This window comes from Pogoniulus pusillus, chromosome Z, assembly GCF_015220805.1.
Source record: "Pogoniulus pusillus isolate bPogPus1 chromosome Z, bPogPus1.pri, whole genome shotgun sequence".
Taxonomy (NCBI): domain Eukaryota; kingdom Metazoa; phylum Chordata; class Aves; order Piciformes; family Lybiidae; genus Pogoniulus; species Pogoniulus pusillus.
Genome location: NC_087309.1, coordinates 88,033,164 through 88,046,039, shown reverse-complemented (window position 1 = coordinate 88,046,039; position 12,876 = coordinate 88,033,164).

Here is a 12,876-nt window from a genome sequence, read left to right as displayed (position 1 = left end):
CCAGGGCTGGCTTGGACCTAATTCTCCTTCAGGAGCTGCTCAGCACTTTTATGTAGGTTTCCCTCAGCCCAGAGCATCCTCTTAGAGGAAGCACATGAATCATACAGCGTATCATCATCGTGTTCATTATCTGTTGCAATGGGTTGATCTGAGAAATGATAACACAGAGATAACTAGGCAACAATTTGTGCTTGGATGTCCACATCCCTAAGTCAGGACAAATGGCATGACGGTTAGCCACCTGCTTCAGGGTGATCTCGGGCATGCCACTTAATGTATCCTGTCCATTTCAGTAGTCCACTTGTGAGTGGACCAAGGATATGTCTTCTGCTCATAAGTCTAGTTCAGTGGTTCTGAGTGCTGGGAGAGTCTTCCAGGGAACTCCCTGCCTGCAAAATGTCACAAAAGCCTGAGGTTTTCTGTGGAGTTGTGTTTGTGTCTGTGTTTTTTCCTGGATGCAGGACACCACTGAGGTGAGTCTTGCCATTCAGACCTCCCCTTGCCTTTGTGCTGCTTGCCTTTCTCCTTATATACCCCTCCTCTCTCTTCAGCCTGTAGACAGCCATCTCCTTTGATGGCACCATAGCTATCCTTGTCCTGCCAAGTTCCCCTTCGTGGAGTGCTGATTCTCAGCAAAGCTGCGTTTTCAGTGCCAGACTCAGGAACTTTCAACATCCACTTGGAAAACTCTCTCAAGTCTTTTTATGATAAAGAACTGATGTCCCATGCACTTTATTTCCAGGACAGGAAATGGCTATCCACTGGGAAGAGAGATGGCACAGCCCCATCTTTGTCAGTCTGTGCCATGGAGTGACACAACATGATTGCAAGCCTGGTTGCAACCCAGCGCAAGCTGGTGCTGTAATTGCCAGCGGCCCAGCTCCGCTGAGAGACTGCATTAGCACACCACTGTAGGAAGCACAAGGTCATGGATTGCAGTTCTTTAATATCACAGGTAACCACATCATGCCTCCCTGTTCACAGTTCTGCCATGATACAGGGCGAAAGCATGTCGGTTTTCTGCCCCAGTAATTCCACCAGGGAAGTGGTCACACAGCTTCATTCCTCTGGTGGTTTGAAACCAGAATAATTGCCAGCCTAAATTTAGGCACTGGGTTTGGATGTTGTTGCCGTGCTGAGAAAGGTTGTGAGACTTTCCAAGAAGGTACACCTCTACAGGCAAGGACGAATGCTTTGCTTAGCTTTCAGGCATGTAAGAGCGTAAGCTATGCCACCTACTGGCACCGACATGGAAGACTTAGCTACTCTAATGGGCTGGTGCGATGGAAAAGATCATAATGGAGGTTGTCGTTGTCCAGATGGTCTTTTGCAGCTGAAAGTGAGCTGTAGGCAGAGACGGGAGCTTTTCTGCTCTCAAGTATTACACAGTTAAGCTCTGTAGAAAATGTTCAGCCTCCGACTCCCTTTCGCCTTTTGTGAGTGAGTAGTAAGGGAAGCATCAGGCAGACCTGTTGTTGATGTGTAGCTTGCATGCATGCTGGGGCAGCTCCTGAACTTCCTCAGAAAGTGAACGTGGAGTGATTAGGTGAAATCACACCCTTGCCAAGCAATATTTGCAGGTGATAGATGAGTGCAAACTGGATATAGTAAAGGCTCCGAGGGAGGCAAGAATCTCACACAGCTTCAGTAACTGAAGGATCAGGATTTCATTTCAGAACAAGTTGCAAATGGAAAGGTAAGGCTATGCCTCAGTTACTCAAGGGATGGATACTGGGGGATGGATAGCTGGGTAATTCCACTCTCAAAATAACATGATGCAGAAACATTTGCATGCAATAGGCTTACAACACAAAATAAGAAACAACAAATGTTCTAACTAAGCTAAGGAAATCCTACTACATGATATTCTCAAGCTAACTACCAGTTTGTGTGGGTTCCTCCATCCCATCTCCAGAGGCCAAGTACACTGAAGTAAGCACTTATGCATGAGTTAATGCATAAGCAGAGAGCAATTCCAGAGAGCTGATTATTTCCTAGCCCTGCTCCCTCTAAAGTCATGAGAGGGCTGTAGATGTGTGCACCTGCACAACCTCCTCCTGCTTCAGAGAGTACACTGGGAGCCTCCAGGCAGCAGGGGAATCGCAACCTTGAGTGATCACTGCCAGAAGCCAAGTTACAGAAAGTCAGTTGTGCACCCTGGTAGAGGGAAGGAGGATGCCAGAGTTGGCATTGCACTGCAAAGCCTTTCCTTCATCAGCTATCAGCCTGCCTTTCCCTGATCCTGTAAAAGCTAATTGTGGCCACTTTATCAACCTCTGTTATTGCAAGCACAAGTATTGCCCCAGAAACCCACCCTGCAGCCATCCCTGTGTCCCTGCCTGCACCAGGAAATGGCTTTCCTCTTGGCTTGCCAAGGTTTTCTTTCCTGTCCTTCATGTTCTAGGATAGGGATAGTCAAGTTGTAGCAGGAACATGCACTAGGCAAATATATGGGCACAGGGCCAGGATGGGTCCTGCTGAAGGCATCGTCAGTCACACTTGCTCCACACTAAGCCTCTGCTGTGCTTCTGAGCTTCTCTGCATAACTGCTGCAGGAGGAAAGGAGCATGCTGGCAGCAGAAAGGTAGCATAGCCCACAGCCAGGAATCTCCAGCTGAGCCAGAAATTGCTGGAGGATCATTACACCTTCCTCTGCAATCTTGCTTCTCATTGCAACTGGATTCACACAGTGAGGGTGGTGAGACACTGGAAGAGGTTGCCCAGGGAGGCTGTGGATGCTCTCTCCCGGGAGGTGTTCAAGGCCAGGTTGGATGAGGCCTTGAGTGACCTGTTCTAGTGGGAGGTGTCCCTGCCTATGGTGGGGGAGTTGGAACTGGATGATCTTTGAGGTCCTTTCCAAGTTAAACCATTCTATGATTCTATGCTTCTATAAGGTTCAGTGAAATGTGGGTCTTGGCCAGATCCTGCATTCCTACATCTCATTTCTGGCACCATGGCTGGATGAAAGCACGCAGATATCCAGATAGTTTTTAATGCAAGAAAATGAGTGTCAGGTCTTCCTTGCATATTTCTCATCTCCCAGGAGATGCTGCTCTTTGTCTCTTTCTTTCTGTGTCAGATCAGAGCAGGTCTTTCAGCAGGAGGATTAAAACAAGGATATTCGTGCCTCCCAGCCTTACAGTCTGTATCTGCCCCAAGAAAAACAAAGGGAGGAAGCACCATGCTTGCAAACACCAGAGACAGCTGGAGGGAGACAGAAGTAGTACCACAGAGGCAAAGCAAAGCTGTATGTGGTGCATGAGACCCTGCCAGCTGATGTCAGTTCTTGCAGCATCTCTGACTGCAGCTGTCTCTTCTGACTCCTTTCGTGTAAAATTAATGATGGCATTAGACATTGATGATTCATAGTTACTGATCATCCTCTCCCATTCCTTGGCTGGATTCTGACTTCTTCATGACATTCCTGCTTGCCTTTAATAGGAGAAATTAATACCTAAGCTGTGAAGTAAAAATGGTCTTCAAGAACAACAGAGAAGTACTGAGAGTTCCCAGTGACTATAAACATAAAGTAAAATATGTGAGGTCACACAAGCTTACACAATGGAGTGTCTTTGAGCTGCACTATCACTGCAGTTTTATAGGCTGAACACTTAAATACATGGACAGTTTGTTGCTGTTGAATTCCCTGTCCAGCTCCTACCAAGGTTGTGTGATACTAAACCCTGTGCAAGTTAATAAATTTGGAGAGATTACAAGTAATTGTTTTTTAAATGGCTGAGATTGAACATGTGTCTGTAGAGGCATTCACCTTCTCCCCTATCACCTGTTCCTGAAATAATTAGTTGCAAAGGGGGAAAAAAAAAAGCCAAGCAAGCAAAACAAAACCAAACAAAACCCCACAAACATACAGTATGAAAGAGTACAAGCCATAGCTTTGCTGAGATTGTTGTATTTCATAACAGTCTCAGTTCAAAATGCATTTTGCCATGAGATCAATACAGTTTCTGCTTTGGCTAGGACTAAAGTTGCATTGATGCTAAAGTTGCTGAAGCAATTCAGAAAGAGTGTAAACAAAGCATCACAACAAAATGTTTCCCACAAGACAGAAAGTTGATTTAGGCAGTGGTTTGGAAGAGACTCATTTGTTTTCCTTCTCTGCCACATTAATTTCTGCATGATCTAACACTTCGCCACGTAATAAGATGTGTACCTTATAGCCTAGGTTGAAAAATGCAACTTCAAGTGCATTGGTGGTACAGAGTGAACCATGCTTCAAAGGCAGCATTGCCAGCAGATCCAGAGAGGTGACTCTGCCACTTTGCTCTGCTCTGGTGAGACCTCACCTGGAGTGCTGCATCCAGCTCTGGAGGCCTCAATACAGGAAAGACATGGACCTGATGGAGCAGGTCCAGAGGAGGGCCACAGAAATCATCAGGGGGTTGGAGCACCTCTGCTATGAAGACAGGCTAAAGAAGTTGGGGTTGTTCAGCCTGGAGAAGACGAGGCTCTGGGGAGAACTAATAGTGACCTCTCAGTACCCAAAGGGGGCTACAAGAAGGCTGCAGAGAGACTGTTTACAAAGACCTGTGGTGATAGGACAAGGGGCAATGCCTTCAAAGCAGAGAAGATCAGATTTAGATTGGATGTTAGGAACAGGTTCTTCACTATGAGGGTGGTGGAACACTGGAACAGGCTGCCCAGGGAGGTGGTTGGGGCCCTGTCCCTGGAGATATTCAAGGTGAGACTTGACAGGACTCTGGGCAACGTGATCTAGTTGAGGATGCTGCTGCTGCTGACCTCAGAAGGGGTTGGACTAGCCTAGATGACCTGTGGAGGTCCCTTCCAACCCAGACCATTCTATGATTCTGTGACTATATGAAACATGTTTGTACTGTTTTATTTCAGGTGGGGATGAATCCTCAGGGTATTGCCCAGATACTGTCTCTGCTCAGCTCAGTACCCAACAGCTTACTAGCCTCTGCTCACCTGTGAGGCTTTCCAATATATCACCTCATCTGCATGATTTTTATGGGTGAGCTGCTGACGGTATGAGTACAGCACCTGTCTGCAGTTCTTCCCAGTTCAGGAACTTGCTGCTGATCTGGCAACACTTAATTAATTGCAGGAGGGAGATGGTATTAGCTGCAAGCTATCAAGCGTACATCGCTCTCCTGACTGAAAATCACACATGTTGAGATCTCTCCAAGCACAATCAGCAAGGTGCCTCTTATCCAACCTTTACAAACAGCCAAGCATGGTCTCATAGTGGTTGTTTCACCACTATGTATCTTTCATGAGTTTGGGAGAAGGTTTCAGTTATGATGCAGGCACAAGATCTGCATACCTCAGTTCTCTGGGGAAAGCAGAGAACAATTAGTCCAGCGCGGTGTCAGCAGAAATAATATCACCACCTGTTTTCTTAGGTGAGGACAAAAAGAAGCTCATGGAGCTTAAAGGGAAACATGGCATCCATCCTGAGCAAATTCATCCAGAGACCACTGTGGAGCCCAGAAATAAATGTGGTGCTCTTCCCAGGCTATCAGCACCAGGTTATTGCACAGTGTCTGCAGAGAAGCAAGAGACAGAACAAGAGGTGTGATTGTGTTTCTGCACCCCAGGTAAAGGAGAACAAAGGTCTAATACTGTGTCTGAGCATACTGTCCTTAATGGCACTTGAAAAGCCCACGAGCAGGGAGACTGAAAAAAATAGAATGGGTGTTCGAGGCTAGGATCAGAGGAGATACCTGGTACTGAGAGAGAAGTGGAGAGCTTAACCTTTTAGCTCTTCAAGAAGTAACTAAATAGGGCATGACTGCAGCACAAAAGCACCTCTAAGAGAGAAAATTCTGGCTCCTGAAAGGCTGTTTAACCAGGAAGAGAAAGGTACAATGGCAACCAATGCCTGGAAACTGAAGTCAGTTGTTTACACTGAGTTCAGAAATATTTGTAAAATCTAAGGAAGAATTAACTATTTGATGGTGGGAGGCATCCTTTGACCTCTTTTGGGAGAGCAGGCCACAGCTGATCCACTGTACTGACATGCACACTACTGGGATAATGCAGAGAAGTTTCCATCTGTAATGTGAGGCTAAGTGCTCTAACAGCACCTCCACTGTACCTCTCATCCTTGATTTCCTCCACATTATTGTCCACAGGAGGTGGGTGAGATTAGTCTGGAGAAGGCTTAGAGGGGATTTGATAAATGTTTATAAGTATCTGAGGGCTGGCCAGGAGGGCTGGGACAGGCTCTGCTCACTGCTCCCTGTGATAGGACAAGTAGCAATGGGTGTAAGTTGCAGCAAAAGAGGTTCCACCTCAACACAAGGGGAACTTCTTTACTGTAAAGGTCACAGAGCACTGGAATAGGCTTCCCACAGAGGTTGTGGAGTCTCCTGCTCTGGAGACTTTCAAGGCCTGTCTGGATGTGTTCCTCTGTGATCTGTGTTAGATAGTATTGTCCTGAAGGGGGGGTTGGACTCGATGATCTCCTTGGCTCCCTTCCAACCCCGAACATCCTGTGATGCTGTGAGTACCGTAGGCTGATCAAGTAGAGCTGTTGTCAGCAAGCCTCCGTCAATTTCAGCGCATTAGAGGTCTTTCCTGTTACACCACGGAATTTTGGGGGCTATCATCTCTCCTCCTTTTTTAAAAAGGAAAACAACATCTCCTGGAGCTTTGGAATCTGATTTTGTTTTTTTTTTTCATCATTATTTTTGCTGTCCTTTCCACACTTCTTCTCTTAGGAGAGCAAACCTTCAATCCCAATTGAGCCTTACAGTGTGAAAGGATACCTTCAGCTAATATACATCTAAATGAGCATTTGTCAGAGTAAAATATAATGGTCTTACTGTGCAAAATGGCTCCTCTGGCAGTACTAATCAATACTTGTTTGATGGATTGCCTGCCAGGAGTCTTTCAGGCACATAATTTGAGCTGCTAGACTTTCTGCTTGCTCATTGCTTAACAAAATAAATAGAGATGAATCATAGTATTTAACATAAAACTCCATCTCAGAATCAAAGCTGTTTAAAATGCACAGTGGTTTGCCCCACTCCATCCTTCCTTTCCCTTCGCTCGGGAAGAATGTTAAGTCCTTCTAGAGCAAGCACAAGGCTTGAATGATAACCACTTCACCAAGGACTGCCCTTTCTTCTGCAAACAGTGATTACATTTCCAACACAGTGCACCATTCCTCATTGACCCCTGAAGCAGGAGCTCCTTGGGAAAGAAAGAATGGAGACATACGCTCGCATGGCTGATGGGAGGGTGATATTTCACATATGCCTTTCTTAGCTGCTGTGATGCAATGCACAAACTGTTCCCTCTGCTGCTGTGCCTATTGTGCTACTAATCCATGTGAGAGCTCCCACCACTGAATTGTCCCCACCTGCAACTGCATCAGATTTGAAACTACAAAAAGCCAGGTTTTTGAGAAACACTTGGCTTCCTGGTAACAATAAATAGATGTACGGCTCTCCAGAAATTCATATTTGTATTCAGAAACATGATTGCTGATTTTTTCATCTGGCTTTTCAATTGGTCACAGGGGTTTTTTTGAAACCCTATACACCCACAGCCCATTAACAACCTTGTAGAGGGTGAGTAATCAGAGCAGCAACTTTTCTTGGACAAAGAGGAACATCGGGCTCATCTAGCAACTTCTGCCCCATCTCTTATCTTGCCAGCCCCATCACCACCCTGCAGTACCACTCAGACAATTGGGCAGGAAGCTTGAAGTGATATGAGATCCATCTTCAGGCTCTGACTCATGACTCATGATTTGCTGACCCTCACACCATCAGAAGACTCCAAGGCTGAGGCTTGGAGCAAGGGGCAGAGATGCTTGTGTTTCTCTCACGCATCTCCTGGTTGTCCCTGCCTACACCACACACTCAGCCATGAGCCTCTACTTCTGCCTGCTCCCTTGTCCTCTGACAGCCAGGAGCACTTGCCAGGCTTCTCTAAGCCAGACTTCTTCACGACACTGAGTTTTGGCTCTTCATCACTTCTCAGCCCATTAGCCCATTCTGCCTTTCAAGCCCGCTTCCCATGGCAGATTTCCCTTGCCTCTCTCCCAGAGAGCCAGTGTCCCTTGGGCTGTGACAGTGGGCAGTTGTATGCTGGCACCACGTTTTGAGCTTTTTTTCTGTCATGTTTGTGGGGATTCTGCCTTTTTGTCTTTCTCCCCAAAGGCCACAGCCACAAATCATTCATCACTGCAATGTCAGATGGGCCTGTGTGGCAGCCCACACAGGACATGAGCTTGTCCTGTGCCTCTGGGGAGTACTGCTCACTGCTGCTGTGACCCCTCTGACTCCTCCAGCAGCACCAGTAGGTGCCTGGCAGGGGATTTACCATGCTTTGTTCATGGTGCAGGTGAAACACTCTATCCCTACCAGCTAGGTACAGGGAGGATTTCCCAATGGCCATACAGAGCTCAAGGCAGCCAGGAAGGAACATTAAGAGGGAGAGATTTGAGGACCAACAGCTGAACAATCAAGAAGGAAGTATCCCTATAATATGGACTCAGATAAGACCAGATAACATCTTGTCAAGAAAGCTGTCCACCAGCAGAGAGAGCTCAGGTAGCCAGGAAAAGCGTCAGGCAAATGGTGAGGAGTGTGGCAGCAAAGACACAAGTGCTGCACTTCATAGAATCATAGAATCAACCAGGTTGGAAGAGACCTCCAAGATCATTCAGTCCAACCTAGCACCCAGCCCTAGCCAGTCAACCAGACCATGGCACTAAGTGCCTCATCCAGCCTTTTCTTGAACACTTCCAGGGACAGTGCCTCCACCACCTCCCTGGGCAGCCCATTCCAATGCCAATCACTTTCTCTGTGAAGAACTTCCTCCTAACATCCAGCCTAGACCTACCCGGGCACTTTCTGGCAGCTCAGAATTTCAGAGCAGAGTGCTTCACACTGGCATCCTGTGGGACAGCAGCAGCTGCAGCATGCAGGATCTGGATGTTCTGGGGGGGCATGCAAACACAGACAGCAGCATTCTGGAAAGAGAGAGGAAATCTGTCACAGGAAAGTGGGTGGGATTCAGACAAAGCTCAGTTCTATGAAGGAGCAATGGGGTCTTTCATCTTGAAAGCTCTGCTTCTGCACCTCCACCTCGTCATTCTCCGCTTTCACAGGAGGCTGTCTGGGGATGCACATACAAAGCCAGTAGTCATTCAGCACTGGGAGAGATCAGAACAACTTACTTTCATCCTGTTAAGGTTTCTGTGTCGTTTTTGGCAGTGGTACAAATATCTTATGTCTACACGGCACACGCCAGGGGTACATCAAAGGAAGCATGGCACAATTTTTGCAAGTGAAAAGGAGTTTACCTAGGCATGAGGTGGATCTCTTGAAATCCTTCCATCAGAGATTTCCTAGCTCAAACCTGTAAGAATTAGCAGATGACATTTTGTGGAGCATCCTTCACAAAAGCTAGCACTCACTGGTAGTGATAATAATAACAACACCATCCCTGGCTTTGCAGACTGAGAAGAAATGGATCTAGGACATTACCAACGACATTATTTCTAGCCTTAAGGTTGAGAATTGTTTCTTGTTTTCATTCCCCAAGGAAAAAAAAAATCTTGCATTCAAAACACTTCATAATAGTTTTAGTAAATCCTTCAGTTTTCAGTCACCTTGTCCCTAATCTGACAAACCAGTGTCTAACATTTTCTGTTAGCAAATTCTTTGAATTACACATAAAGAACTGAAAAACAAATCAGAGAAGAACTTGGCTGTTTCATATGAAAACAGCGTGGTTTATGATTAGTTACAGAGTGAAAATAATACAGAGACTTGACCAATGTTGTACAGTTTATGCAGGAAAACAGAGGTTAATGCTTAGATTTGTTTGTGCTTTTCTTACCTGGCAGGATGGAAGCCAATGGTAGGGCAGAGGTAACCTCCACCCTCAACCCAAGCAACCCCCTATTCCTTTCTTTATTGTGCATAACAAAGCACAATTAACAGGAACAAAGTTATGACCATGGCAGAATGGCCACAATGTGCTGCTTCCTTGTCTTTGTTTGTCTGTCTTTCCTAACTATTTTGTCTGCTAAACTTCATGCTCTGCTTCCAGCCATTGCAACCTTACCCTATTAGCACTTAATGGCAGAAAGTCAAATAACTCTCTTACCTTTGAGTTTCAGCTTGAATTTAAGCCTTTGAATTGAAGCCATGTTCTGGAAGTGTGGGAGGCTTACATGCTGCTTAGCATAGCAGCACTCTGAACTCAGGTGGGGACCAGGGCAATTAAAAAGGAATTTAGGGCCCTGGGGAAATTGATAGATGGGGTGGGAGCGCAGGTGGTGTTCTGCTCAGTTCCCTCTGTGGCAGGGGAGTTCACAGAGAGGAACAGCAGAACCTACGATATCAACAAATGGCTGAAGGGATGGTGCGAGCGGCGGCGTTTTGGCTTCTTTGACCATGGGGGAACTTTTACTGCGCCGGACCTGCTGGCTTGTGATGGGGTGCAGTTGTCTAGGAAGGGCAGGAGAGTCCTGGCAATGGAGTTGGCAGGGCTCATTAGGCAGGCTTTAAACTAGATCTGAAGGGGGTGGGTGAGGCAATTACTCTCTCTGAGAAGGAGAGAGTGGGAAGGAAACTAGGGACAATTGGGGAATCGAGAGCCCAGCTGAAGTGCATCTACACCAATGCACGCAGCTTGGGTAACAAGCAGGAGGAACTGGAAGTCCTAGTCCACCAGGGTGACAATGATATAGTTGCCATTTCAGAAACTTGGTGGGATGACAGGCATGACTGGGCTGCTATACTGGGGGGATATAACCTCTTCAGGAGAGATAGGCAAGGGAGAAGAGGAGGAGGGGTGGCCCTGTATATTAAGGAGTCACTCCATGCCATTGAGCTTGAGGTGAGGGATGAAGGGGTTGAGAGCTTGTGGGTTAAAATCAGAGGGAAGACTAATAAATCTGACATCCTGGTTGGAGTCTGTTATAGACCACCCAACCAGGATGAAGAAACAGATGAGATATTTTACAAACAGCTGGAGGCTGTCTCAAGATCATCAGATCTTGTTCTTGTGGGTGACTTTAACCTGCCAGATATCTGCTGGGAACTTAATTCAGCAGGGAGGAGGCAGTCCAGGAGATTTCTAGAGTGCATGGAGGACAGCTTCATGTCCCAGCTGTTAAGCGAGCCTACTAGGGGTCAAGCTCAGCTTGACCTGTTGCTCTCCAACAGAGGAGGGCTGGTGGGAGATGTGACAGTGGGAGGCTGCCTGGGGTGTAGTGATCACGAGTTAGTGCAGTTTTCAATATGCAGGGAGGTAGGGAGGCACTTCAACAAAACCTACACCTTGGACTTTCGGAGGGCAAACTTCAATTTGCTTAGGAAACTTATTTGCAAAGTCCCCTGGGCAGCAGTCCTCGAGAACAAAGGGGTCCAGGATAGTTGGACATACTTTAAACAGGAGCTCTTGAAGGCACAGGAACTGGCAGTTCCCATGTGCCGAAAGATGAGCCGCAGGGGGAGGCGACCAGCCTGGATGAGCAAAGAGCTCCTGAAGGAATTGGGGGGAAAAAAGAGGGTGTATCGCCTCTGGAAGGAGGGGAAGGCTTCTCCTGATGTGTTTAAGGAGGTAGCCAGATTATGCAGGAGAAAAATTAGAGAGGCTAAGGCCCAGCTAGAACTTAGGCTGCCACCTCTGTGAAGGATAACAAAAAGCACTTTTATAAATTTATCAGTGCTAAAAGGAAGGGCAAGAAGAGCCTCCACTGCTTACTGGACCAGGAGGGGAATACTATAACTAATACTATACCACAGTATCACAAAGGTTGGAAGAGACCTCACAGATCATCAAGTCCCACCCTTTACCACAGAGCTCAAGGCTAGACCATGGCACCAAGTGCCACGTCCAATCCTGCCTTGAACAGCCCCAGGGACGGCGACTCCACCACCTCCCCGGGCAGCCCATTCCAGTGTCCAATGACTCTCTCAGTGAAGAACTTTCTCCTCACCTCCAGCCTAAATCTCCCCTGGTGCAGCCTGAGGCTGTGTCCTCTTGTTCTGGTGCTGGCCACCTGAGAGAAGAGAGCAACCTCCTCCTGGCCACAACCACCCCTCAGGTAGTTGGAGACAGCAATAAGGTCACCCCTGAGCCTCCTCTTCTCCAGGATAAACAATCCCAGCTCCCTCAGCCTCTCCTCATAGGGCTTGTGCTCAAGGCCTCTCACCAGCCTCATTGCCCTTCTCTGGACACGCTCAAGCATCTCAATGTCCCTCCTAAACTGGGGGGCCCAGAACTGAACACAGTACTCAAGGTGAGGTCTAACCAGTGCAGAGTACAGGGGCAGAATGACCTCCCTGCTCCTGCTGACCACACCATTCCTGATGCAGGCCAGGATACCACTGGCTCTCTTGGCCACCTGGGCACACTGCTGGCTCATGTTCAGGTGGGTATCAATCAGCACCCCCAGATCCCTCTCTGTCTGGCTGCTCTCCAGCCACTCCGACCCCAGCCTGTATCTCTGCATGGGGTTGTTGTGGCCAAAGTGCAGCACCCTGCACTTGGAGCTATTGAATGCCATCCCATTGGACTCTGCCCATCTGTCCAGGCAGTCAAGGTCCCGCTGCAGAGCCCTTCTGCCCTCCAACCCAGACACATCTGCCCCCAGCTTGGTGTCATCTGCAAACTTGCTGATGACTGACTCCATGCCCTCATCCAGATCATCTATGAAGATGTTAAAGAGGATGGGGCCCAGCACTGATCCCTGAGGGACACCACTAGTGACAGCTGCCAGCTGGATGTGGCACCATTCACCACCACTCTCTGGGTCCGGCCCTCCAGCCAGTTCCTAACCCAGCACAGAGTGTTGCCATCCAAGCCATGGGCTGACAGCTTAGCCAGCAGTTTGCTGTGGGGAACAGTGTCAAAGGCCTTGCT